The sequence below is a fragment of the Charadrius vociferus genome, unplaced genomic scaffold (genome assembly GCF_000708025.1).
Source record: "Charadrius vociferus isolate BGI_N301 unplaced genomic scaffold, ASM70802v2 scaffold111, whole genome shotgun sequence".
NCBI lineage: Eukaryota > Metazoa > Chordata > Aves > Charadriiformes > Charadriidae > Charadrius > Charadrius vociferus.
Genome location: NW_009647046.1, coordinates 3,598,688 through 3,625,860, shown reverse-complemented (window position 1 = coordinate 3,625,860; position 27,173 = coordinate 3,598,688). Strand labels below are relative to the sequence as shown.

The following is a 27,173-nucleotide window of genomic DNA, read 5'->3' as shown; positions in this document are numbered from 1 at the left end:
TACCATGGTAAAGATCTTACATTCACGTTTCTTTAGATAAGGACATCATTATGTAAAGACAAGACTCCTCCTACCTCTTTATTTCCCCTTTTCTCCCCCAAAAGACAGAAAATCTAATTTTTTTCAAGGTTTAAGGTAGCAAATCAATTACAATCTCATAGCACATTTTGATAAAGAAGGAAAGTTAACTACATTGTCTCAATATGTAAAAATATTTTGCCTATCTCGTTGTCAAGAATATTCCAAACAGCAGGTTAGGTCAAGATGCAATGCAATACTGTACTCTGCTTAGTTGTGCATCAGTCTAGTTAGAATAATCTTTCCATAAAATAATTCCTAACATAAAACCTTAAGATTTTTTTAAGATTTCTGAAGCTTACCAGAGTTACAGAGTAAAGGAGCACTGAAGGTACTGGGAAAGGTGAGAGGCTGGAGGGAACTGACTTTTACATGAAATCCTATCAATTGGTAAAACTCCTGCATCTGAGCAGTGAAACAAGTCGCTTAGGCTCTATGCCCTTGCGTGTTATGCAGACATCTAGCCAGAAATCACCTCCAAGTGGAATGAATGCCTGCCTTTATAAGTCCCCCAGGTGACTTATGAATGGAACTGCCCTAACATTTAAAACGGTGATTTTAAGGTAATACTACTGCATGTGCTTAAAACGTCAATTAAAATAGAAGGAAAAAAAAGTAAAACATGACAAAGGATGGTAACTGTTACAGGCTTATTTTCATACACATATAAGATTTGTGCGACGCTCAATCTCACCTGACATTATCATTTCAGATGGCATTCAGGACATGTAAACCTTAGCGTGTTTGATTCATGCAAAAATTCAGTAACAAACTGGTAAATAGAGTTTCCTGATATGAAAGTACTACACCATTCAAAACTATTTAAAATATTGAAAATTTGGTTTGGTCCATTTATTAAATTTCTTTAGAACATGGAAAATATACATTGCTTTAAAAAAAAAAAAAAGCTTAACGTATGTATACAAACAATCATCACTGGTATCTGATGTGTTACAGTCAAGCACAGTAATGTAGCTACCAGTCTGCCCGATTATAAATAGGCTGCCAATCCAGGCAGCAGCGGCAGTAGCAGCTGTCTCTCATCATTCTGCTCTCTCCCTCTATTTCTATTAGATTTCTAACATGATATAGTGATTTCTGCATATTTTCTCCACGCTCTGTAATAGGTGTGACAGGCACAGGCACAACCACATTTGTTTTTGAGATTATTCACAATGAACACAATTCTATACTAACCTGTTACTGTTTACCTGATTTATATATGTGTACAGAATAACTGGCCTGCACACTTGCATTGTCTGTTATAAATTAAATGTTTAGTATTATAATTCAGCTGTCTTTAGAAAAACAACTAAACTGCATGTCCTACTATGCACTGGGAAATAATATATGCACCTAAACACTGAAGCCTGTTGCAACAACCACAAGACACAGTCCAGTCTGTGCCTCTTATCACGCAAGCAACACAACCTATCCAACTCATTAAGGTACTTACTCAAATACTAATGAAAAGCATGCTCAGAAGTCTACCAGCTCATTTTTAAACTACATACAAACTAAAAATCAAAATTACAATTAAAACCAACTTATTTCTGTGCTATGTGCAGAAATACCATAAAAAATATTTTATCATAATTAATATTCTGGAGTGATTACATAAAGGATGACTCCTAGAGTACAATTATTAGAAAAATTATAATATGTGATCTCTGGTTTTGCACTTGCAACACATTAAGTCTTGAAACTGTTCCCACTTGAACATATTTACTTTTGGTCCTATTTTCTCTTGACTATTGAAAAATTACTTTGTCAGATAAGTATTAGTTTTATCTCATCCCGTTGGCAAAACTGTATGTTCAGATACCACTATATCAGACTGTATCCTTACAAGTAGTAGCAGTATTTTTAAGACAAAGTATACAAGTGAAAACGTTCTTGAAGGGCTGTTAATGGTTGTAACACTCCAAGTAATTGGGAATGAATTCACAATTCTTCTACATGCTCCTTGGCCAAAAAGTTCGAAGTCCGGTTGGTTTAGTGGCTATTTCCAGCAAAGGCACATAATTTCATTTCAATACACATATATGTTATTACACAGCTTGTATTTGAGAATTTTCAGTGGGATCAATTAAAGACTACTTTTCCTACTGCATGCTGCCTCTAAAATATTGAAATCAACACGTACAATGCAACTACTGGTGCTTAAAGTAAAGTTCAAGAAAGCTGGAAGCAGATACACTCAGCCAAAGACATCAAGCTATAGAACACTGACATTGATCAGGGTTAATCTTATGTCTTCCTCCTGTTAAAGCAACACAAGACAGATCTGTTTGCTCCAGATTTTTTTCAGGCAGGATCCTACACCTAGAGCCAAAACAGTAACTCGCAACGCTCTTAATACAGTGGTAGCAAGATCATGCTGAGCTAAAATTTTCAGTAGATGCCTAAATTTTACCATGACGCTGGTATCAATATAGACGACACAGATGTGAAAAAATAAAATGCAGAGCTTTTCATGTCCTTTAAGTTTTGTCAGTATAAGCATATATAGATTCCTATTCCTGCCCAGGCACTTACTGATACCACACATCCTACAGAAATTCATTAGTAATCTTTGCAAACGTAATGCAAGTTCTGAAGTTACACCTGTTTAAACCCGCTGTATAGTACTGATACACAAACAACCTTCTAGTTGCTTTCCAGCCAGCTTGGGCTCCAGCAGATAGCATCTTGTAAGTCAGGCTACAATCCTTTTAGAAGTTACTGTTCCTCACTCCTACTTCTACCTTCTACTCCTCTGCAGATGAAAACTTGAGGCCCCTTTGCCCCCAGTTTGGTCGCTATCAGCTTGTAAAACATTTGAAGTATTTGATTAGCTGAGGTGCAGAACACATAACTGCTGCTGGTAACGTCTTAAATTATTCTAGACATTTTTGCAAAAAGGTATCTGTCTAGGCACTTAAAGGGAGTTGGTAATATGAGCAGCGTACAGTTTATAGATACAGCAACAGAAGTTACAGAAGGAGGAATAATAAACAGGAAAGCTTGGGTTTTTTTAAATAAAATCCAACTTAGCTCCATAAAAAGCAGCCGAGACAAAGTGTGCTCTTAAATGGGCCTTAAATGTGGCCAAGCTAAGCACTTCTACAGATGAGTCCTGGGAGGTCATAGGATTCATTGATGGTAACATGGAAGACGACATGGAAGCAACTGCTCAAGAAGAGACAGATGGATGAGTGGGAACATTAAAGAAGTGGAGCGGGTGGGGGAGAGACAGGAAACTCAACAAGGGAACATAAGTAAGGAAGGGCAGAATTATATAGAACTTTGAAAGTACTGAAAGGAGCTCAAATCCGATGCAAATATGGGTGGTGAACAGTAGGGGGAATACAAAAATAAGAGTGACAATTAAATCAGCAAGCAGGAAGGATTATTTTAACAGCTACATGTTAGGAAGTGAAAGAAGTCTCTATTCCTTCTGTCATAATAGACATGTCTAGAACAGAGCTGAAGATAGTGCAGTGGTTAAGACATGGCACGAAATGAGGTTTGCCCATAGGAATACAAAAAAAAAAAAAAAAAAGAATGCCTTAAGATGCTAAGAAAGCAAGCACCAGCTTTATAGCTGACCTACATGACTATAACCAATGGAATGAACATACTAAAAAAGAAAAATCTAAAAATTGCACACCTGAATAATATAGAAATTGAAGACTGTATTGTCGGTAGCAGAGAAAGACAGAAAACTAAGAATCTGGGACAGAAAGAGGACAAGAGATGAAACTTTGGCCCCACTGAAATAAATAGCAAAATGTACACCAGCTTCATTGGCATCTGAATTTTACAAAAGGAGATAATTTTTGGCCATTTTTCAGCTGATGACATGGCATCTGAGAAACATTATACAAATGACTGCCCAATACTGGAAAATGAACCTGCAGATATCATGCAGAAGCAGAATAAAACATAGTTTCTGAACACATTCATATTAGTAAGATCTCATGAAATAACTGGGGAGATTCAAGAGGTTATGAATGAAGCTTTTCTTTTTTCTGCTTTCCACCAGCTGAGTACCAAACCTCAGACAATTTTCACTATTCCTACCCTAATTTAAAGAAGGATTGCTCAATTTTAATTAACTCATTTTACCAATGTTTAGAAACAAAAAGGATTACATTTTTATCAGTCCAATAAAAGACTAGAATAGGAACACTGAAAAAATTTTGCAAAAGGTCTGCTCTATATTCTAATCCAAAGACCTCTAGAGTTTAGCTGTGGTTTTGCACTCCATTACATCTGCTGCAATCTTTAAAAAATAATTTGAAAGTTAAAATACAGACAAATTTTCCACAATGGTCCAAAAGACTACAAAGTCTGTTTTCCATTTGCAGAAGGTGAATAGGCACTTCAACGTCTGCACCTTCACAAAAGTCAGGAAGTCCTAATTTTGGAGATTTACTCCATGGCTCCTCTCAAATAGTAAGTGGACAAAACAAGGCTGACTACAAATAAAATATATTTGAGAGAGAACTAAGACCTACAAAAAACAAGATTAACAACTCATTCCACAATTTAAAAAAATCCCACTATTAAAAGCAGTTTTGTATGGACAGCAATTCCTGTGTTTGCAACACATATATTAGAATCAATAAAGCTGATCAGAAACATAAATTATTTTTACACAACTAAGATGTAATACAAAAGTTGGCAAAAAATATAGCAAATAATGTTATTTCTTAAATCAGCTGGTTCAACTCCTCTTAGGGCTCCTCTTAATGGCGTGTTTCAAGGACTTTTCTTTTACTTTCTCTTTTACATACAGACTAAATCCCTCAACTACTCACTTGTTTCTCATTCCCAATATTCTAAGACAATTTCTCACCAATTCAGTGGGTATACTCCCAAAAAACACTTCAAGAATTAACTTTATTTTCTAACTGACATCTTTCCAAATGTGGTTGAATGTTTCATTTTTGAACAGGTGAAAATTGAAAGCAGGACTGATAAAACAGCTTAAGAACATACCCACTTCCATTAAGAGCCTGCATTTTAACATAAATGAAAGAAACACACTACACAGTTAATAAATACACTACATAGTTAAGATATATAAGTGTGTCTTAAATCAGGTCATTAACAGTAATAATTTTAAAATATTCATAAAGTTCTGTGGTTGGTGTAGTGATTAGAAGTGTTATGAACACTGTCATCTTTCTACTATTCAGTGTCTTCAAGAGCAAGCTATCAATATGATTCACGATGACTGCTGGGAATGCTGCTCTGAAGGCTGCTTTGCGCAGGCTGTCCGTGGCTACAGCATGTTTCTGGGTTCTCCTCTGGCCTGCTTCCATTTCAGGATCTGTTTTTTCATTTGCTCTGACAACAGAGGTAAATTTACTGTTTAAAACACGAAGGGAGACTTAAGAGTTCAATCATTTTATTTCTTAGTGAGATTATGTATTAGTATTCTGAAAATACACGAGTTTTCCGTGGGAGGCTTGATTCTGTACCAATTCAAGCAAACAGAAAAATTATTGATTTTAACTGATGAGAATTGAGTCTGGGGAGGGGCTGGAATGCACTACACATTGTACTAAATAATTACCAATACCCACAGATAAACTCTTTGATACATTACTTATGTAACATAACGTAAATATTCTGGTCCAATTAGCAGATCTGACTTTTTCTAAGTTATAAAAGTTAAATAAAAGTTTTGTAAACTTTTATTGTTAAATACTGCTGTACCCATCCATGCAGAATTTATTTGATGAAAATTATGTATTTCTGCTTCATATCAAGTCAAATTCAAACAAACTTTGAAAGACACTGTTCAATAATTTTGATCTAATTTTTTTATCTTCTGTCATTTTACTCAACCTGCTTTAAAAAGCAGGAAAATATTTGTTGAGACGTGGTTTTTTTTTTTTTTGGTCCAGAATTTCTCCTCCTAAATTGAAATTAAGACAACTGTTTTTAACAAAAAAAAAAAATTAGGCTGTCCGTTTGTAAAATTAGCTCAGCTTAATTTCTGCAGTAGCAGTACACAAAGACATCTTTGCAATTGATTGGAAGTGAATGTTCAATAGTTACCAACGACACGAGGGCAGTAGAGAGAGTGTAATACAGCGATGCTTGTGGCAACTAACTTTCCCCTGCCTCCACATTGTGACACATCTATAGTGTATTTAGCTCTCACATCATAGCCACCAACAGGTAAACAGGTCAGGCTTTTAATCAAAAAAACTTCTGAGTATCATTTTCTGTGCCATTTTTATTCTGACATTCACGAATGGTCTGGAGCATGCTGAAATTTCCTGAATGAATCACGTAAATTGATGTGCAAGTTAGCCATTCTATGCACTGCACCTATTAACCTAGTATTTTTCTGATTTATTCAGTTTAGGCAAAATAAATTAATCAATAGAACAGAAGATAACTGTATTCCTCAACCACGCCTGTTCACAGTCTGACATCTTGCTGTAAATAATAAAAACTTACTAGCATGAGTTTGAGATATGATACAGGACTGAAGTGGTATAGTCTAAGCATGCAGTATCTTCCTTCCTTCTACTGACAGGGCAGTAACCGGCAACAAAGAAATAGACTGGTTACCTTAAGGCAGAGCCCTACCTGTAGAGCTGCCACTCTGTTTTTTCTGTCCTTCTGACAAAATGATGAGAGCACCCTCTCACTAGCAAATAACTAAAATCTATTACTATTTCCATTGTCTTCTAAGAATTTCTCTCAAAGCAAAGGAAAATGATCATTAAAGAGAAACAGCCAAACCAAAAATAAAGAACCACTGGAGGATATAAAAATCTGGATTTTTTTCTGACGAAGCCAAAACTTTCTAAATAAGGTTAAGTAAATATGTCAGAGTGAAGATTACCAGGAGTAGATCTGACTCTATTTTCTTCCCTTCCACACTTCATTTCATAGCAAAATGAAGCAAGAAATCATGTTCCAGATTCACATATGAAATTACTGAACACTAAGACCTTGTCCTAAATAGGTGTTTATATTTGTAGGCTCATCTACACAGACAGTTCCCCCACCTACACACATCTAGACGGTGTCCAGACACTATGGCATTATCCCAAACCAACAGTATTGTAACAGATTTTGCCCTTCATTATGTATGAGCAACCAAAGTAAGTTCTAACACTATTTGGTCCCTATTGCTTATGAGGCAATTTAACACTTCAAAGCACCACACAAACATTAACAAATTGATCTGGAGTGTCTTTTATAAGTTATTCTACAGAAGTAAATTCTACAAAGTAGAAATTCTACATTCTACAACTGTACATGTTGGAACAATTTTTGTGCTTTCATTTCATGCACTGGGGAATAAAATCTTCATTTACGTGACTTCCAGCATAATTACTTCTGAATGAATTAGTTAAAGTGAATAAGAAAACAGCAGAACAAGGCAAACAATGTCCATACCACAAAACATTGCTTTTTCTCATTTGCAGCTTTCTTCACACGGCTGTGAACAAGTCCTCTTCTCTCCATGCAGGGGGTTGTCAATGTGTCTAAGTTTCAGCAGAACACATCTACAGACAAACACTGCCACATAATTCCCCAGTTTTGATGTAGCATTACATACACATAATGAAAACTGCCAAAAGATCCGTTTTTAAAGAAAATGATCCAATTTCAAAAATCAGCAGGTTTTGTTCCAGGTGAAATATGAATATTTATATCTAAAAGCGATGATGCCAGAAGCAAACATCGCAAACAGGATTACTGACGTGAGCATTTAACTTCGGCATCCTGAAAGACAATCCTCTAATAATTTTCCTAGCCCTCAGAACTACAAATTGTAGACAGCGTGGCTACGTGTGAGGAAAACAATGAAAAATTAATCTTTTACAACCTTAAAATGTGCATTTAATGATTTATATCAGGCCATTTAATAATAGAATTTGCAGTAAATCAAGGGAACTGGGCAAGTTTGGGTTTGTGGTTGACGGCTTTAAACCTGTCTATATCTTCGCCATACATTAACAAAGCTTTCTTATCGGACACTATGGTTCAGGCCAGCATAAATGTATCGCGATGACGCTTACTGAAATCCAGTTCAAACTTCAGATCAGTTGCCCAAGGACAGATTGATTTTGCCAACTCTTAACACAGCATACTTGAAGAAAATAAGCCAAGAAACATTACATCCTACCCAAATCTGCACAAAAAAACCCCTTACATCAAGACATTCTTTCTGTCTAGATTATGCCCTCTTTAAATTCAACAGAAAGTAAAACTGTTCGCTAGTCTTTGATCAGCTGCCTTTGAACTGATCATCCTTGCTGCAAGGAGCTTCAACTAAGCTTAAACCTCCCCAGTTTAATTACTAAGGCACCTTTGTTTGCAAAGTATGTAGTGTTAAAATGTTGCATGTTACAATGTTCAAATGTACAATTAGCTTAGAGTTGTTTTCAACTGCTTTTGTGGGGAGAGGAGCAGGCATCCAGCGGAGGCTCTCGTTCTTCCCTTCCTTAAATACGCTATTTAAGCAATGCCACTCCACAGCACTTGCACAAACATTACTGCCTAATGAAAAAGCTTTTATTGCCTTGTGTATGTTTTCCCTTGGAAGACAAGAATATATCGGAAAGTTTTTCCACATACAGGAAGGATTTAAAAAATACAATCCTAAAAAAGAAATCTTTTGAAAATTTAGAAGACATACTAGGGTAATGTTTGTATGGAGCTATAGTCTATATGGACAGCAGGGTGCTTCCATGTCCATGCCCATGTGTGTAGTATCAGATCGCATATATTTAACAGCAACACAGCTCTTCGCATAACCTAGGTAGTTTGTAAACAGAAATTAATGTATCTTCAGTTACTTAGTTACTTGATGACATACTCTGAGCCATGTTTAATTGATCAGGGATCTGGCACAGAGAAGCAAAAGGCGTTTGTAAGTACATCCAGTGAGCGACAGGAAAGTAGGAATTAGAATTCAGAGCAGTTCCTAACTTCCAGACTATGAATTTTTACCTCTTCACTGAACAGAACGTGCTGCACAAGTGTTCTGTGAAGAGAGAATATGGTGAAATAGTAAGGGAAAATGCCGACAGTAAACATTTTTTTCCCCCTCTTTTGATAAACTTAATGATGAAGATGACCAAAACTGTAGTTCCCTCTCCCCCCTTTGCTTTCTCGAGTACCCTCTCAGTTCCTTCCTCCTCCCAAGCAACTGAAAATCATCCTGTAAGCAGCTGTGATACTTTAGAGTGAACAACACGAATCAGTGTATTGTAAGTATAATTAAATTCTAAACCAGCCTTTTGGGGACTCTAGTTAGACAGAAAGCCCACTATTTCCCTTTGTATTTTTATCATTTCAACAGCACTAGAAATAAAACTTTCAAACATGAGTATCTCTGTTCTCACGATGGTCTGCATTACAGAGCATCCATCATGTGTCCTCTCTACACAGCCGTAAGTGCACGGATATGCCCTCTTTCACAGCATCTGGGGGAATACCTCCTGGCTCTTTTTACTGAAACTCTTTTGACTTCTTCTCAATCAACTGTGCAAAATCTGGAAGCATTTGCAGATGGGATAAAGAAGCATGTAAGCTACAGGAAAACACTGGAGATCTTATGTTATTTAGTGTGCATCCTTAAATACAGACTGGCATCTGCCAGCTCACAGTTAAGCAAAATCCACGTTTGAATCCACAACTCCAGTGAGCCACTTAGTCAAAAATTAAATCATGTCACATAAAACGTATATGCAAGGACTGTAATAGGACTCAGAACAAACTTTTAAGTTCAAGGGCCAACCCACATCTAGGTCACAGGCCCGGTTACAGCAGGACAGTCCCTGTAGCCAGAGGCACGTGAAGGAACCGATACAATCAGCAGCCACAGCTGCCCAGCACGAATGATCCGGTAGTCCCATTATCGACACAGCAGAGACCAAAGGGAAAGTTTTCGGTGGGAATTTGAAGCAAGGCTAAAACTCTCACCTCAAGCTAGATATAAAAAGGGCTTTAATTTCTACACCACCACGTTCCTGAAGGTGAGATAAGCACCTCACATATTATCGCTGCAGCCTGCTAGAATGACTGGCATCTAGATTCAAGCTGATGCGTGATTGCCATATCTCGGTGACTACCTTCTCACAGGTAACAAACTACCTACAATCCGCTGGTAGGATTTCAGGCCCCAGCACAGGTTGCTTTTCTGTTGCATGCATTAAGCAGTGTGTCTTTCCCAGTTTTAGAACTTGCCTACCCTTCCAGATACACGATGGAAAGAAACTACAAAAAGCCATTAGAAAACTGTGGCAACGCAATGACTACAGCGTTATTCAGGAGTAGCTGATTAAAAGGATAAGTGTGAAAAGATACTCTCCCTGCTAAATACAGACTCCTAGCTGCAGCGGCAAAGGTGAGCTTCAAATCATGCCAAATTCAGTGAAAGTTTGGTGTGTGTACTTGTATAGAAGTTTGTATAGAAATAGCAGCGAGAAAAATCCTGAGAATGAGTTGGGTTAACTCCGCAATAAAAATACACACCAAAGGAACAATTTTATTTCTCTTTCACTAAACTTCACAGGCAGCTTTGCTACTGTGAAGTTCTCCTGACTTCCCAGAGTTCGCATCTTGTCTTGTTCTACGATTGCATGCATCTGTGTTTTAAGAGCACAAGTCAGTCCTTTAACAGTTACTTGTATGAGGTTATGTAGTTACTCAAAAGTTTTCAAATGCCTGAAATACTGAAGAACATTTACCTTCTATTATGGTTTGCACCTAAAGTAACATCTTAAAAACTGATGAGTTGTTACCATACAATGGTAAGCCATTTCTCAAGTTATCTGTTGTAACTGAAACCCCCAATTTTTGCAAGCTTTAGCTAGCATTCAGCACGACAGATTATGAAACCACATGCTACCCCATCATCCTTCTCTGCGTCGCTTGGAGGCTTTCTCTCTCTCTCTCTCTCTGCATACACCTGCATGGGAGTGTACGTTTTTCAGTCAATTCATACACATCATTGAACAGCAAGAGCACATATCTAGGCCCACAGCAGGGGGGTTAATTAACTGTACAAGGGACAGAGTTAGCTCTAGAGCTATCTTTTACATGTATACAGAGAACAAAGAGAGCTGACACTCAAGGGAAAATGCAGTAGGTTTTGCATTCCTCACCTCCTCATAAAAAGGCACTAACTTAAAAAAAAAACAACCAAAGCAACCTCCAAGTTTAGCAGCAGCTCTAGACTAGAGCTCTTGACTAAGAAAGATCTTGTCTCAAACACTGACAATGGAACACTCAGTTTAAGGCTCTTTTCAGATGGGAATAAGACCTTGCACATGGACAAATTAAAACATTTATCTCTTTATTATAGTGCCTGCTCAGATTTCCTGCAGTTAATAATTGTTGGATGCACACACACAAAAAAAAAAGCACTAGTTGCTTACTTTCACATTAAGAGTTAGCAGAAAACACAGTAACAAAAAGTTTGCATATAGCACCACTCCTCTTGGTGTCAGTGCCAGCAGAGATACAGCAGTGATAACACCCTGGAAGGGTTTTAGAAAAACAGTGTTTTCAAAACATCTTCCTAAAATGCTGCAATGGAGGGAGCTTTCAAGCCCAGGAAAATAAATTGTCAAATATATGAGTGAACATATTAAGACTGATGGGACGGGGGTTGACTTCAGACAGGGATATTAAGTAATACAAATGGGAAAACAACTGTTATAGTTTTATTCAAATAATGCAAGTCCAGGCCATCAATCCCTTTTGGGAGACTGGTATCGCTCTGTATTCATGAAGTACATATGTGTTTTGACCAGGAGGTTGGACTAGACAACTTCTGGATCTCCCTTTGTACCTTAAGTTTTCCATCATAACACCAATCAGCCCTGAATGCACAGTACAAAAATAAAACTTGCATTATATGCTCGAGTGTACCCTGTGCTTGAACTTCTCCATCTTTTTCACTTTCCTGTGTCATAACAATCTTATTTCTTATCATTGAGGCATAAATCACTTCTTAGAAGCATCCTGTAGGAGTTTGTGTCTCTAGGGTTGAACCACGTGTTCTATTAACGGTGCACTTTGGGGGAGTGGGGGGATATATCAAATGTAAGCTAGAGCCAAAGGATGTTTCCTACTTCCTCCACATGCAGGAGCCTACCTCTGCTTACCGTCAAAGAGTGTCTCCGAGAGTTTCCCACTCTTCAGCATGTGCGGATCTGGGTTGATGATGGGAGGAGACACTTTTCCTGGGGTTTCTTTTTTCATTGTATTGATTGTGTTAAATGTCTTAATCGAGAATACCTGCTATTTACTGATCCGAAATATAAAGATGCCCTACGGCATTAGACTGAAGTTACCATCTAGAATTCTTGATTTTGTGTGATTTTTAAGTGATTGGTTTTTTGAAGTGATTTTGTGTAAGTCATACTGCTGTCTTTCTGTCACACTCAGCTACGCTTCAAAACACAAGTGCAGAAAAGTTGTCTTCTTAGTACCTCAATCCCTACATATATTTCAAGTCTAAAAAAAACCCAAACCCCAAACAAACAACTTTACTATTTTTTTTTATTTATATTGAATCAACTGTACAGAACTTTGAAAGAAAAAAGTCTTGTTTCTATTCCAATTCATGCATAAAAAACCCAACACTTCTTAACCGAGCTCCAACTACAGGACAAATTCTCACTGTAGCTATTCCTCTGTAAGACCACTGAAAACAAAGCAGCTCTGGAAAATTCACATCCTTTTCGGTGGACTTTAGGGGTTTCCTCCTTTTCCATAATTGGGCAACAGGAGTGAGGACACCCACAGTGGACTGCCATTTGGTCCTGATTTTCTGTTGTCCATGAATAGTTTTATTCACAGCCAGAGATTAACACATAAACAAAGGCTTTGACTGTATTAAATTTCAGACTCCTCTTATTTTCTTCTTGGCCCCAATGTACATGATCTATATTGAAACGTTCAGGACTTGCAACCGAAGTTCTCAATTTAAAAGTTCCGTTTCTGACCAACTGAGTTTGAAATTTGCTGAACAAAAATCATAATGCCTTAGAATTTAGGTTGCTCTCTGCTGTCAAACAGCTTCCAGAAAAACTTCTCAGCTGTTCTTCCTATGTACAACTCAAGTTGTACAAATTCAGTTCTTCAAAGAACACTCAAAAACCATTTTAGATTTCTTTTTGTGCTTCATCTTAATACTTCTTCTGTCAGGTTATACTGAAAGCACTATCAATAGCGACAAACAGAATGCAAAGCTTTAACAGAAATTTTCTACGCGCAACTGTAACAATCTCCATCCTCTGTGCTTAAATCCCAGTCATTCAGGTCCACTGTCACATGTTTTAACATCTGCTCCACGCATAGCGCTACTGTGTGGGTTAGCTATTCCAGTGGGAGAAGCAAGAGAGCCACAGCCTGTCTTCCTTTCTGCCATTCAGGAGCCGCAGGTACATTTACTATAACTGCAACCCTGAAAAAGGAGAGTACCAAGCCACAGATTGGGTTCAAAGCTGTGCTTACACAGCTGTTTAGTCCAGGATAAATTCAGGCAGCTGTCAAATGAAAGCTGTGTCACCCCTCCTTTGCTTCAGCCCTTCCTTTCTGCCACTTCCCTTATGCCAAAAGCAGTGTTCAGTCAACTGCACACAAGCCAAGTGAGCAAACTGGAACAAGCTCAAGAACTAGCCCATCTCAGAGTTAGTTTTCAGCCAGACAACTTCTTGACGCTGGTTACTGCACAGAAACACAAGCACTAATTCTGGCACAAGAGAGGGGCAGAATTAATTAGTTAGACCAGGCGGGAAGGCAGGTCACTACTTTCACAGCAGCAGTCTAATTTGAAGCTTAATCAAAGTGGCCATATAATCACAACCTACAAAACCACAAGGTATGGGATCCTAACGCAGTTTTGCCTGTGAAACATAGTGAATTAGGTGCCTTGGAAGTAGAGCAATAGAATCACTGGCAATAGAATCGCTGGTTCTAGAGGAAGATAAAGTAAAGCGCAACCTGATTTTCCTCACTCCTGCGCAGTGCTTCAGTAACTCCAGATAATGCCACTGCAAAGCGTTATCATCAGCCCAACCTCAGGATGTTCTTAAATAGGTATTTCTCCAGCAACTTGCTTACGGTCTTTCAAGGACCATAAGGAAAAGATAAATAAAATAGCAGTTTTTAAAAACAGGTTTTGGGGGGGGTATTTTTTGTACAAGATGAACACTTATTAAAAAAGCAGGTACTTCTCTAGTGTGAGTTACCAAAGGCCTGTTGCAAAAATAAACGTACAAAAACTTATTAAAAGAAATGTTGATCTTCTATAATGAGCAACACAGACATTAACTCTTCCCATAAATTATATGCTCAGCCCTACAAAATAGAAGATTTCAAAACAACCTGTATTTTTAAGACAGGCAAGGTAACCGAATGCACTGGGGAAAAAAAAAATAAAATAAAAAAAGAGTTACTTCTAAAGATACTTTCTTATTACCGTGTTTCCTATAGAACTTAATTCGACTCCTTCCCAAAGCAGTTTAAATACAAACATTAAATTACCTAAAGCCTTTTAAGAGGTAATTTTTATTTCTTATGAAACTACATTTGATGCCTACTGTCTTTGTAGCTTTCCCAGCACCTTGAAAACCCAGGCTGGCTTTGGGGACGTTATGCGGTTGCAAACCACCGCAGCGTACATCAGTGCAAACACGATACGCACAAGGTGCGCCATCCTTTCAGGTGATGCATCTCACTCCTCCCTCTGCAGTTTCTCCTCTTTGCTGACCTCCAGAAATGACAAGCGGGCTGAAAAGGGGCTTCATCTTCAGGTAAAAGGAATAGTCCGAGTAGGGATGAGATGCAGGTAAACACATGGCACAGTTGGACAGCTTCTCTTAAAAGCAGGTTTGAAAGCAGTAATGGACGCTGGAGAACGCTGAACAACTCAAGATCAGATGGGCAAACAGGACTGCAACTGTTCTGAAGAGTTTACAGTGCTTGTGGGTGCAACTGCTCTTACAATCCACGCACCAGAAGCAAACTTTTCTCTTGGCATCAATAAACATTTTATGTCGTGACTTCTTCAACGTGGGAGAGTAAGCTACGGTCAGAGATACAAACACTTCCCCCTCCCTCAGCAAGGCAGACAAAAGAGCACCTGAGAATGGGCCAAGCTCCCACCAAGTCTTCGAACACAAGTACACATACCCCATACCCAAACCCGCTGATAAGGAAAAATACCCCAGTAACGCAACATTAACCTTCGTGCAAGCTTTCTCCTCAGAACCAGCTGCTAACAGGGCTTCCCCCAGGGCCTCTGCAGCCCTGCCTTCCTCTTACTTGTGGTTCAGACAAACTCCTATCCCATTTCTGGTCCAAGCTAATTGCATTCATCCTCCTGCCTGACACGGCATTAATGATTCCAGGTCTTAGTGGAGAGTTTTATCAAGTGAGTTCAAGATTATTACAGCACCTGGTATTTCCACATGGCCTTAGAATTTGATGCTGTTATTAGACACTGTTAGAGGAAAATTTAACTTTATAGGAATCTATACAACTAATTTTCAAAATATTAGGTGGGGAGGGCAGGGGCAGGGGCAAGGGCTCTGTTTTCACAGGGTTTTGGGCTATCCCAGCCAGCCCAAGAGAGCACAATCTCTATCATGTGGATTGTAGGAACAATTGTAATAATAATAAAAAAAAAAAACCCAAGAAAATACCTCCCCCCCTGCCCCCGTATGCCTCAAACCGGGGTCAGATTTAAGTCCACAACCCATTTCTCCCCTCATACAGAAGTCTATGAGAGATTACGTGATCAATTAGTCAAACCTTGTCTTGAACAGACTTCAGCTCAGGAGGTCTTGGAATATTTAATACGGTTTGAGACATGTAACTAAACACAGAGAAACCCTGGGTACCATAAGTGGTAAAAAGAACTTTTTGTCTCAGCATTTTCTAATCTTAATCAGCATATTGCATGAACAAATCATTAATATTTTAAAGGCAAATAAAGGATGTAATGAATTTTTTGAGACATCTGACCCACTAAAATATTTTTGAAAGCTAAGGCTCGAAATGACTATATGTGTGTCAGTTAAGTGGGTCTCCTGCTAACTCAGGAGAGGTCAGAAGGCAAGCTAACTATCTGCTAAATGCACATAATTCACATATGTAATTCACATACTGTTTAAAAAGCCCATTCCTGAATAGAGAAATTATATACACTAGCAAAACAGCCACCATTCAAAGTTATAAATAAATGAACTATGTATGAAGGTGAAGGAGATTTTATTAGCTGCAAGGCTTCAAATAATCAGCGATTTTCATTCAAGCAACTTTTGAATAATTTGGAACCCACAAAGATTATTCTGAGAAGTACATGAAATTTAATTCCACACAGCTAAATCCAAATGATGTAAAACTCATTATGAAATGATGGAATACAAAGCATTTACATCACCTAATACAGCAGAAAGAGATAATCAGGATAAAGAAAGAGGAAAGGGCAAAACCTGTTTATTTACCCTTTACCTTCTAAAAGTGTTATATAGATTATTTAATATGCACTGTACACTAGTGCCACTGCTTTGAGATCATGCCTGATTATTGTACAGGATGTACAAGCCTAATAAATACGAACTCTTGCTTTGAAGGAATCTAGTTTAAAAGCAGTATTTATATTCAAAACTAAAAGACAGAATAAAAGCAATGTGATATTTCAAGTTCTAAACTCTCTTTTTGAACATGAGGATAACAACTGTCTCTGACTATTCAAATACAAACCCCAGCACATTATACATTTAGTTACACCTACACTACCATATTGCAGTCCACAGTGAGGTTACCACATAAAAATAAGCAGGTACACTGTATTAGTGTCCCACGTAGTGTCACGCTCCTGCTGTTGCAGGGCCGTCCTACTTAACACTTTGATTATTGCCTGTGTTCTTGGCAGAAAAATTAAGGTTTGGGGATATAGAACGTGACACATTTTTATATTACCATCATGCACCCTCCTAATGCAAAGGATAAAAAGCAATGCATTTGGCATTTACTACAAAAACAAACACAGACACAAGAAAACTATCAGCTGTGTTCTTTACCTGGTTAATCCAGGAAAAATGCATTGTAAGGTAAACCCAGCTAGCACAGCTGTCCCTAAAAATGTTTGGCTATATTTCCTCTCTTTTAAGTGCTTTAGTTTTATGGCTGATGTTACAACTAGCAATTTTTGGTGACCTCAGAAAAAATATTCTGCTTGTGGATCTGTCCAGCTCATAGGCTAGCTTGCCCAACAGACTATTTTGCTTGCCTGCAGTTGGTGCATCTGCTTGACTTCTTGCAGGGCCCAGAGATGTTTGCATTCTAACTGTTGATTTCTACGGCTTCTTGAAGAGTTTTCTCTTTATAGTTCTCCATGTAAGTAGGATTTAAAGGCCTTCAGATTACTAAACTAAGAATCATAATAGAGACAAGGCTAAAAATTAAAACAGCTTCATATTTTAAGTTAACTGGACTCTAGCCATAGCATTCCCTGGACTTTAAAATCTGAATTGGCACCCGCTGAGGGCCTGACCCAACGCTCCTGTTAAAGAGGAGATGCACATAGCTATAAACTCCACGGTGTAGAGAATGTCCAAGTGTCCAAAGTGATCTACAAATTCGTAACAGCTCCTAAAGACACAACTTCATATCATAACTAAAAATCCTCTCAAAAAGATCCTTCCGTTAACAGATCAAAAATTAATTTGGAGCATCTGCACTCCTCATCTAATTGTACTTTGCTCAAAAATTAAGACCTTTGCAGATATTTCATTCTTGACTGTTGAAACTCTGTCAGACAAAAGCTACACAACTACTTGAATGCATTTAAAAGTAATTTGGGAGAAATTATCACGTCTCTCGCCAGTTCTCCATAAAGAAAACTGTTATAAACTCAAAATCTACTTTGTGATAGTTATGTCTAAGTGAATATTTAAAGGAAATTAACATACACTAAGTTACATTTTAAAGACAAAATCTTTCAAATAATTTCTGTCTGTATCTATAAATATAAATTAGTTTCATTTGCTTTTGAAAAAGAAGCCTAGTATCTGATTAAAATAAATCTTCTCCACTTAAGAATTGTATTGTGCACCGAAATCCTTTACACAGTAACTTCTGAAGTTCCTAAAGCTATGTTAAAAGCAGACCTACAACAAATTTTTGTGCAAATGACAGTACCTTGATACGTAAACAAACAGGCTAGAAGTTCAAAAGAAGGGAATAACATTTAGTTCTCTAAACAACAGAATTATTTCACACTTTACATGACACCCAGTTCCCCTACAGATGGCCATTTTCTCCATAAGATATTAAAGCAGCCCTGGTCTGGTAGCAGGAGAAATTCTAACACTTAGACAGAGCGAGATTTTGCTGCTTTTCATCCATTTGAAGTGGACAATTTTGATGCACTAAAGCATCCCAATAACTCATTTCTGAAGAGTCTGGTTGTATGGAAGAAACACATATCAAACCAGCCTTCAAGTGCAGGATTCCTGTGTATTACAGAAGACACGCTGTTGAGAAAGTAGTTCTTACATGGCAAGTAGAACTGAATCTTGAACATCCAGAAAGCCGTTCTTCATGTGAAAAAAACTTAGAAATTGAAAATCTTATGTTTTCAAGATTCAAACAGAGAACACAGTACATTTAGGCCACACAATTTTAATTGCCCAGCAGACAAATGTTAGGAGCTCAGTGTTCAGGGCTGCTGTAAAACTGCTTCCCCCAAATGATTTACTCAGAAAATGGGATATTTATGTTTCTTGAGATACACAACAAAACTTAGAATGAGTTGGAGAATTCAAGAATGTAGTTTTGACCAAGCTGATTGCTGAAGCATTTGTTAGCAGCCCAAAGGTGTATGTGGAGCTTTTGACACTAGAAAGCTGCTGACAATCGGGCATTTCCACACCACTCTGGGCTGGTCACAAGTCTAAAGGACAAAGCGCTGCTCTGAAAAGCTGTCATACTAGAACAAAAATGAAGCAATTTATAGAAAGAGTGCATGGATATGGAGCAAGACTCCATAGGCTTAAATACTGCCAAGTATTCAAATTTTCAAAAGTCTAAAACAAAAGGATAGCCACTTGCTGTTCTGCACGACATTAAGCAGCAATAAAGCATGTCTCAAAAAAAAAAAATAATCACATCACATATTGGAGTTCCTATCTAACTTTTCTGTTTATTTTTAAAGGAAAAACAAGGTAAACAAGTTCTGCCTTCTATAAACAGTACAAACACCATCACTGATGTTTTACTTATTGGGTAAGTAAAAAGCTAGCTCATTTCTCCTTGCTACATAGGGCAGCCTGGGTCCAACTCTTTTACACCTAATGTCCATTTATTATGACACACTGCCGACATTTTACTGAGGAAATCTTCAGAAAGGGGAAAAAAAAAAAAAAGTAATCACAACTACTTAACTGTTTCTAACTCACCTCACCTAACCTTGAAGAACGGTTACAGGACAAGGAAGAAATGCTCATCACAACTCAAGGGCCTTCTTCCTGCTAGATTTCAAAAGTCTACCGTAAGACAACACTTAGGGCAAGAATTCTTTTCCACAAAATACATCAGATAAATGTTGTAGGAAAAATAGGTAATGAACTCACAGAAATTAACTGAAGCCTAATCTTCCTACAAGTTTCTAGTCAGGGGAGTGAGGGGTGGGCCCTCACAAAGGTAACACAGAACTGTAAGAATTAGGTTCCCCTGTCTGAATGGCCTCCTGAAAAGTACTCTCTCTCCACCTCTCTATTGATCCCCATAGTAATTCAAACTTCGTTCAATCAAAATGTTCATCAGAATTTTGCGCTTATCACAGCCTAAGTCTACCTGTTATGTTACAGGAAGCGGGGGAAGTTGAGAAAGACGCCTTGCACATCAATACAAGTTTTGACAGACTTAGCATGAAAGAGGAAATAAGAAAAGCTCAGAGAATAATGGACATAATTAAAATAAAGAACTCACCAAGAAAACCTACATGCTATCTGGCCTCCACCACCTATCTTCCCTAACAGTGAAACTCCCTGTCAGGTGTCTCTGCTAACTAGTTATTGGCAATACAACAGCAGGGGTAAAGTTGCTCCAAAAAGATTATACACTTACTGGAGTTTCTAAAAGTCGAACCAAGTATTTTGAAAGTTAACCCAGAAATGAGCACAATACTGAAAGAAACTGACTATATATAATGACCGCAAATAGTAGAATTCACATTGACTTGACCCACATTTGAAGAAAATACTCTTAATTATTTCTGTGGACAGAAAATGTATACCAGATTATAATTTCAGTGAACACCGATGTTTCCTGAGGATGAAGACTGCATTCTCTCCCTACAACAGTGTCAATACAGAAAAGCAAGCACAGAGATTTAGTGAAACCACATCAAGGGCATCCTTACCCTTTAATCCTTAAGGTTTGTTCTCTCTTTAAGCCCTTCAAGGCCCAAGCCAATCACAGTCTCCACAATAAAATGAGAAAAAACCCTCAGTGACTAGGAGCAATAAGGGCAGATAACACATTCAAATAGGAAAGTCAAACCCTAAAATAAACTTTTACAAAAATTGTACGTGCATTTGGCCCTTTCATGCTTCCTTAGTATGCCATCTTCTCTCTAAATCACTTCCAGAAAGGCATATCTCCTCTTTATTTGTCCAGTGCCCATCAAAATGGGCCCCCGGTCCACCTCTAAAGGCCAGTACAATTAACAAAAACCAATTCCAAACTGACACTGTGAAAGCTATGTAATATATCCCATTCACCTTGGTCCCTTTCAAAAACAAGCATGAATAGGTGAACTGGGTGGTTCCACAATGCACCATGAGGTGTAACATGTAACCCATATGTTGGAAAACACCACCTTATGCTGACTACCCTAGTCAGTCGTCTTCTTGACATAGTACTATTAAATAAAATAATCTTTACTAATAAATTTTTTCAGCCCATAGCTGTACTACATTTGGTAACTCATAGTGCAAAAAAGCACAATCTCAAAGTGGTTTATTTTCAAATCAAGTAACAGGCAGCAGAGAACAAACAGCAAAGACAAGTTTTTGGCTGTATTCTAAGCATTAGACACACCGTCTTCCTCTCCCTTCCAAAATTCAACACAGTTTTCAGAAGAGCTGGGGACCAAACAACTCTGATAGGAACTAAAGATCTATAAGGCTCTGAAAAGCAGATGCCTGCATTTGACCCCCCTTCTAACACCAATACACTTGGAATAAATCAAAATACTGTTTCTGTGGCTGTGAGGTTGTTCTACTGAGTCACGCAGAACAGAGCAGAATGGGCTATTTTAATCTGTTTTCACTTATAAAAATTCATTAGTAGATTTAATCCCTTTTCCCAGCCTCCAACTAAGAAGCCTTTAAGGGTGCTATACAAAACATCCTAAACCCCAGTCATCACAATCTGATGTTTTGCCTGTCTTTCCTCCAAGAATAAAAAGGAAAAGGGAATAGTAGGCATTGAAGTAACTACTGATGTGTGAGGTTATACAGCAAGTCAAAACATGCAGGAGCACCTAATAACCAGCTCTCCCATCAGCAGAGGATTTTCAAGGAAATACTGTAGTTTAACTCCCCATTTTCTATCTACAATGTTGATTTTCAAGCAGAGCAGGCTATTTTGGAGGTATGCCCTGGCTTATATGAAGATGAAAGATGTATCCAACCAGGCTCAATTAAAAGAGTTCTCCCGCTGCATCCAAATCTGCCTTAAATATAGCAGGAACTCAAAAATTAAAAGTTGAGCCAGAAAATCAGCACTAAAGGAAGGGCAGCAGGAGGAAGGTGTGGAGGGTTTTCTCTTCTTTTTAATGGTATCACGAAATGGCCACTTGCATTTCCTAATTTAACTTACTCCGGTGCTAATGTCTATTAGATATGCAAAAATGAAGTTCACAAGCCAACAGTGAGAAGTCCAGGTGGAGTTATGTTAAGAGAAGAATGGGAAACACACGTTTAGATGCCAGTATGGGTTTAATCATGATTTAAGCATTACAAAAGGTTTGAGAAAGCTTTGCAATATTTCAGTCATATGCAAATGACTATAACATCAGTTTTGCAAAAGAGTTTGGGGCAAAAGAGGCAGCAGGGAGAGATGCACGCACTCTGCCTACCTACAATCATCTGTACAACATTCAAAATTTGTTTCACCCAGTATATCTTGAGAATATGGAAGATGATAACTTAATGAGAAGTCATTATATTCACATTCTCACACAATATTTGGATGCAAATTAAATAAATACCAAAGATTAAAATAGTAAGCTCATGCAGATTTCTCAAACAAACATTCACCTTCTAAACAGGTGCTGTTCACACTGATGAGAGGATTCGAAAGGGTCTGACGATTCACAGAGGCCGTTAACTTACTCCTCCTTACGTCCAGACAGACCAGTACCTTTTTGACAGGAAAAATGAGCGACTACTTCAAACCGCCTATGAAAGGAATCTACAAATAGTCAGTTATGGGAGGAGGCAGAGCTTAGTGTATCACTACAGGGTTTCATTATTAAAGCCAAACTCTGGGAAGGTGCAAGGTTGTTTTTCAGATATTTCAGGACTGCTTTATAAACAGTTGGCATAAATGGATGCTTGCAGTTACATGGAAATTAGCATATCTTTATCATTCATAGCATTTACTTAAAAAAGACAGGTATTTAGTAATACGTACAGTTCCGGATAAACAACTGGAACTGAAATTAAGCACACTTCCTCCATTACCAACAGAAGAACTGGCATTTTAATATGCCCTTGATGGATCTTGGGGAAAGGAGGGATTAGAAATTCCAGACAAAACTGGCAGGAGTGAGAAGCGAGTGACTTCACTGTTTATTGCCAGATTTTGAGCCCTGAAGTTCTCATGGTATTCATTAGGTGTATCTACAACATAAAGGCATATCTTGCCTACCTTCTTATGCAGAAGCATTTCAAAGTGCTTCCTGCTCCCTAGCTTTCTTGCGCCTGTGTTCCTCTCACCAAAACACAGCCTTTAATCTTTACAGAATATGATGGAACATGTTTCGGGTACAATTTTCAGATAATGTGTTCAAAGCAGTGTCCATAAAAATTCACCTTTACTATGGACAAAAAGTGTTCAAGAAGAACAGTCTCACAGGATGAATTTATGCACATTACCAATCTTTTCGTTACTCAGTTATGATAACCTGTAATAAATATACCAACATCAATGCTTAAACCTATTATTGACAGTTTCTGAAGACTTAAATAACAAGTTTATTGTGTCAGTCTAAACCGTATGTTTACATTTATTCAACTGCACAAAACCATGGTTAAATTACACTACCATTCTTAAAATACCCCCCAAATCCCCTCTCCCATTACTTGGTACTTAGTGGCAAGGTTAAAAGGAATCTCATGCTGAACATACAGGATTTAGAAAAACCTCAACTACCTCAGTTTGCTGTAAACTTTAAATACAAGCAAAAGTCCTAGATCTGCCTATTCATAATAATAGAGATAAGCTTGCTTTTATACTGGCATTTTTTCTGATGATATTCTACAGTTTCAACTATTCCTCACAGTAAAGTATGTTAAACTTTTCCCCCATGAAAAATAAAAACACAAGTATCCCTATGCTAACAACTTTTTTGAGTACTTTTTCCTACAAGCATATACAGCTCTTCAGAAATCAAAGTAACAAAGGGATCCACTTTATTCTTTCCACGTCAAGAGCAAATGGATTAGAATACAAGTCTAGTTCTCATAAGACTTTTATTGAAGATTCAATTAATTTCACTTCAACTACAGTAACAGACATTTCCATTTTATTTTCAAATATAGGGGAAAAAGCCATGCAATTTCTTTAGTATATACTTATCACTATGACCTTTTTACCATAAGGTCAAAAGACTATTCTTGTAAGCTTTCTTCCACATTTAAGACAGAAAGTGGCTCTAACTTTTCCAAGAAATTGTGATAAGGACACATCTGTATTTTGACATGATATTGCTAAAAAGCATTTGTTTGCTGCCTACTTCTTTCATTAGATTTCTTTAGTCAAATAAACAGGACCTCTTCCTTGTCACTGGAAAAAAAGTACTGTTATGATACACACTCAATAATGATATATCTACAAGCTCGTGTTATATTTTTTTTTATTAACAATAGAGGGAAAGAAGCAGAAAAAAGGTGTTACTTCAAGACTATATCCGTCCTGCTCCTTTATGTTAGCCCTGCTCTCTCTCAGTCTTTCACTAGTGGCACTGATAACAATCTCCACCCCACCTTCCCTAAGTAAAAAACAAAAAGAGTACACACTGGTAAACTTCCTAAAGGAAAAATTCAAGAATACATTCTTTGTTTTTTATTGTAAGGAGTATATTTACCCCAGAAAAAAGCCGAGTAATGACAGGTAATTGTGAGTAAAAGTCTACAGAACAGAATGCCAAAGGAAGACGCTATCATAGAATACAAAGTGAAGGAAAGAATGCCAAGACTATTACGTTCTTACAAAGATGTGAAAACGTAACAAAACCCAGTGCTACACAGCAACAGAATTCATTCATATTTAGAAACCACACTTAGATTTGGTGATTTAAACTGTTTTGAAAAAAGTTATTCTTGACTTGGAAAGAAAGAGGAAAATGGTTTTAAAGCCAACGCATTCAGGGTTTCCAAACTGAAGCACTTGCATTTATAGCTGAGGAACAAGACTGTTTAACTGAATTCACCTTACTGCCCCCAGACTAGAAACATAAGGTAAGCACAGTTCAGAACTCCATGGCAATAACATAAAGAGACTAGCAGAGGAAAATAACTGTCTGAAGGATTCATGTTTACTGCCCTTTAAATGCAAATTATCTTCAAATAAGTTTTTTCTTTTTGATGTGTTTTCTTCCATGTGATAACCCAATCAGCATACATTGCTTCATCACCTCAGGTGAAACAAATCAAAGCATTTGTTTTCACCTCTTTCACATTTTCAAAAAAACCATATGAATGTATGACATAACTTATGCTGTAACAGTTTAACCCTGCATCAGCTAACAAATTTCTTCAGGTTTAAGCCTACATGCTGCACAGCCTACTTACTTTCTTTTTGTACTTTGCCAGATCTCCTCAGTTTCACAAACTTCTGAACAGAGCTGTCATCATTAATTCTCAGCAAGAAACCTAAGCCACTATGAATCACTGCAGCGACTGGCAGCAAGTGTCGGCACTGCTCTCACAATGCTTCAGAAACGGAGAGAAATACTAAAGCTACTACAAGCTTTCAGCTAACCTACCACTGACTTGGTTCTTGCACATCTCTTCATGCAACTTCATTAAATAAGAGAGCAAAGAACAAGGGTACGTTAGGCTGATGTAATATTTCAGAAGCCAGGAATATTGCAGTATTCTGTCTCTCTAACACCAGGGTCTCAGCACCACACCACTGTCTCCAAGTAGGGACACCCCACAGGCTGGAACTTTCACTTTTCACACTTCATTAAAAGCTTATTGAACAGTGACAACTATGTCTCCGGTAACTGCCCACAGTGGAGTTAGGCCCTCAGAGTTTATTCAGTGGATATCAGACATCAAGACTACTTACTTGGCTCTAAACAAGAGTACGGGTAACACATGTTGCACTCCTCGTTAAGAAATGCACTGCACAATGTAAAGCATTTATTTACGATGCAAAACTGCGCATTTCTCCATGCTGTGTGAAAATTAAATTGTTGGATAATATTCTCCCCATAAAGCAAATGATAATAATTATTTTTCCTAAAGAGAAATGAAAGTGAGAATAGAAAAGAGGGCTTTGTTGTAGCCTCTAAAACGCTGCGCAACTCTGCATTGAAGAGCCACAGCTGTCTATTCAACAGATTCCTACAAATAAGAGGGAGTGAGCATTTCTCTGCATCAGGAAGTTGTTGGTTTTGGCCTTTTCCTGGAACTCACATTTGCCATGACCACTGCATTTTAGCAGCCATACTACTTTAACACTCTCACCTGGGACACTGGCAGCATTGTGGTCCAGTGGTACATAAAACAAAGTATTTAAACTTCAACAATCACAGATAAGTCCACCGTTCTAGTGATAATCAAAACCATAAAAATACAGAGAAGGAAACTGGACTGTGACTTCATATTGACGGTATTCGCTGTGTGGTGGAAGTGAAGTCAGAAATTTATTTTTCAAAGTCTTTCGGGAACTTAGCTCATGTCCATCCCATGAACAAGTCCACTTTAGTACTCTGAGCTGTAATTTTCAGCAGAAAAGATACTGCTGCATTTCTGGTGATGGGTAAGTTAAAATACATGTTAGCATAGACCACTCTATAACATAGCTTTAAAAAGTTATGAATCCAAGTTTAAAAGTTACAGTACTTACGTTCTGCTCACTATCGCACTGCCTGTCCCTGCTGATCATGTGAACTGGTAGTCAATATGACTTGCTTTGTGGCATCAAGGCAAGCTAATTTTGAAATTACCATGGGCCTCCAGAGCTTACTAGAGAATTCTGAAGCTGCTTGCTGTGAGACATAGCCACATGCAGAGGCTCATGCTGGTTTTAGAGAATAAATCATCCTCAAGAGAGGCATGCCATCACATCAGCAAAACCTCAGTTTTTGTTGAATTAGTATTCTCATTAAAAAATCATTTTCTTTATTATCCTTACATGTTCCTTCCTAGACTCACTGTTCCACTACTGAAACATACTATAATTTTTTAGTAAACAAAATTTCTAGATAAATGTTAATCACTGTCTGCCCGTTTCCCTGGGAAAGGCACAGTTCTTTCACTCTGGAAAAAGGCAATTCTCAGAACACATGCAGATAATAACAGATGAATGCAGGTATCCAGATGTGACACTGATGCATAACTATATTCTTACCTATACTCATGTTTTAAAAATATTTACCCTCTTCAAAGCTGTTTGGTTTCTAATTTGGACCTAATTTGGTTCCGTTACTGACACAATAACAATACAATTAAGGGACTGCTTAAGTCAGTTTAGTTTTGGGGGAAGGTTGTGTATGAGGGTTTTTTCTGTGTTGCTATTTTGTTTTTTAAAAACATAAGTTAAAACAAGTTTTGCAGATCTCTCAATGTTACTTATTTTTCTTCTAG

The 27,173-nt window shown here is 37.7% G+C and overlaps 1 protein-coding gene across 3 annotated transcripts in view; it reads right to left on the bottom strand.

Moving 5' to 3' along the window:
• Nucleotides 1–27,173, bottom strand: part of PHF21A (PHD finger protein 21A) — a 100,178-nt gene that overhangs the window by 59,811 nt on the left and 13,194 nt on the right. The window lies entirely within an intron of this gene.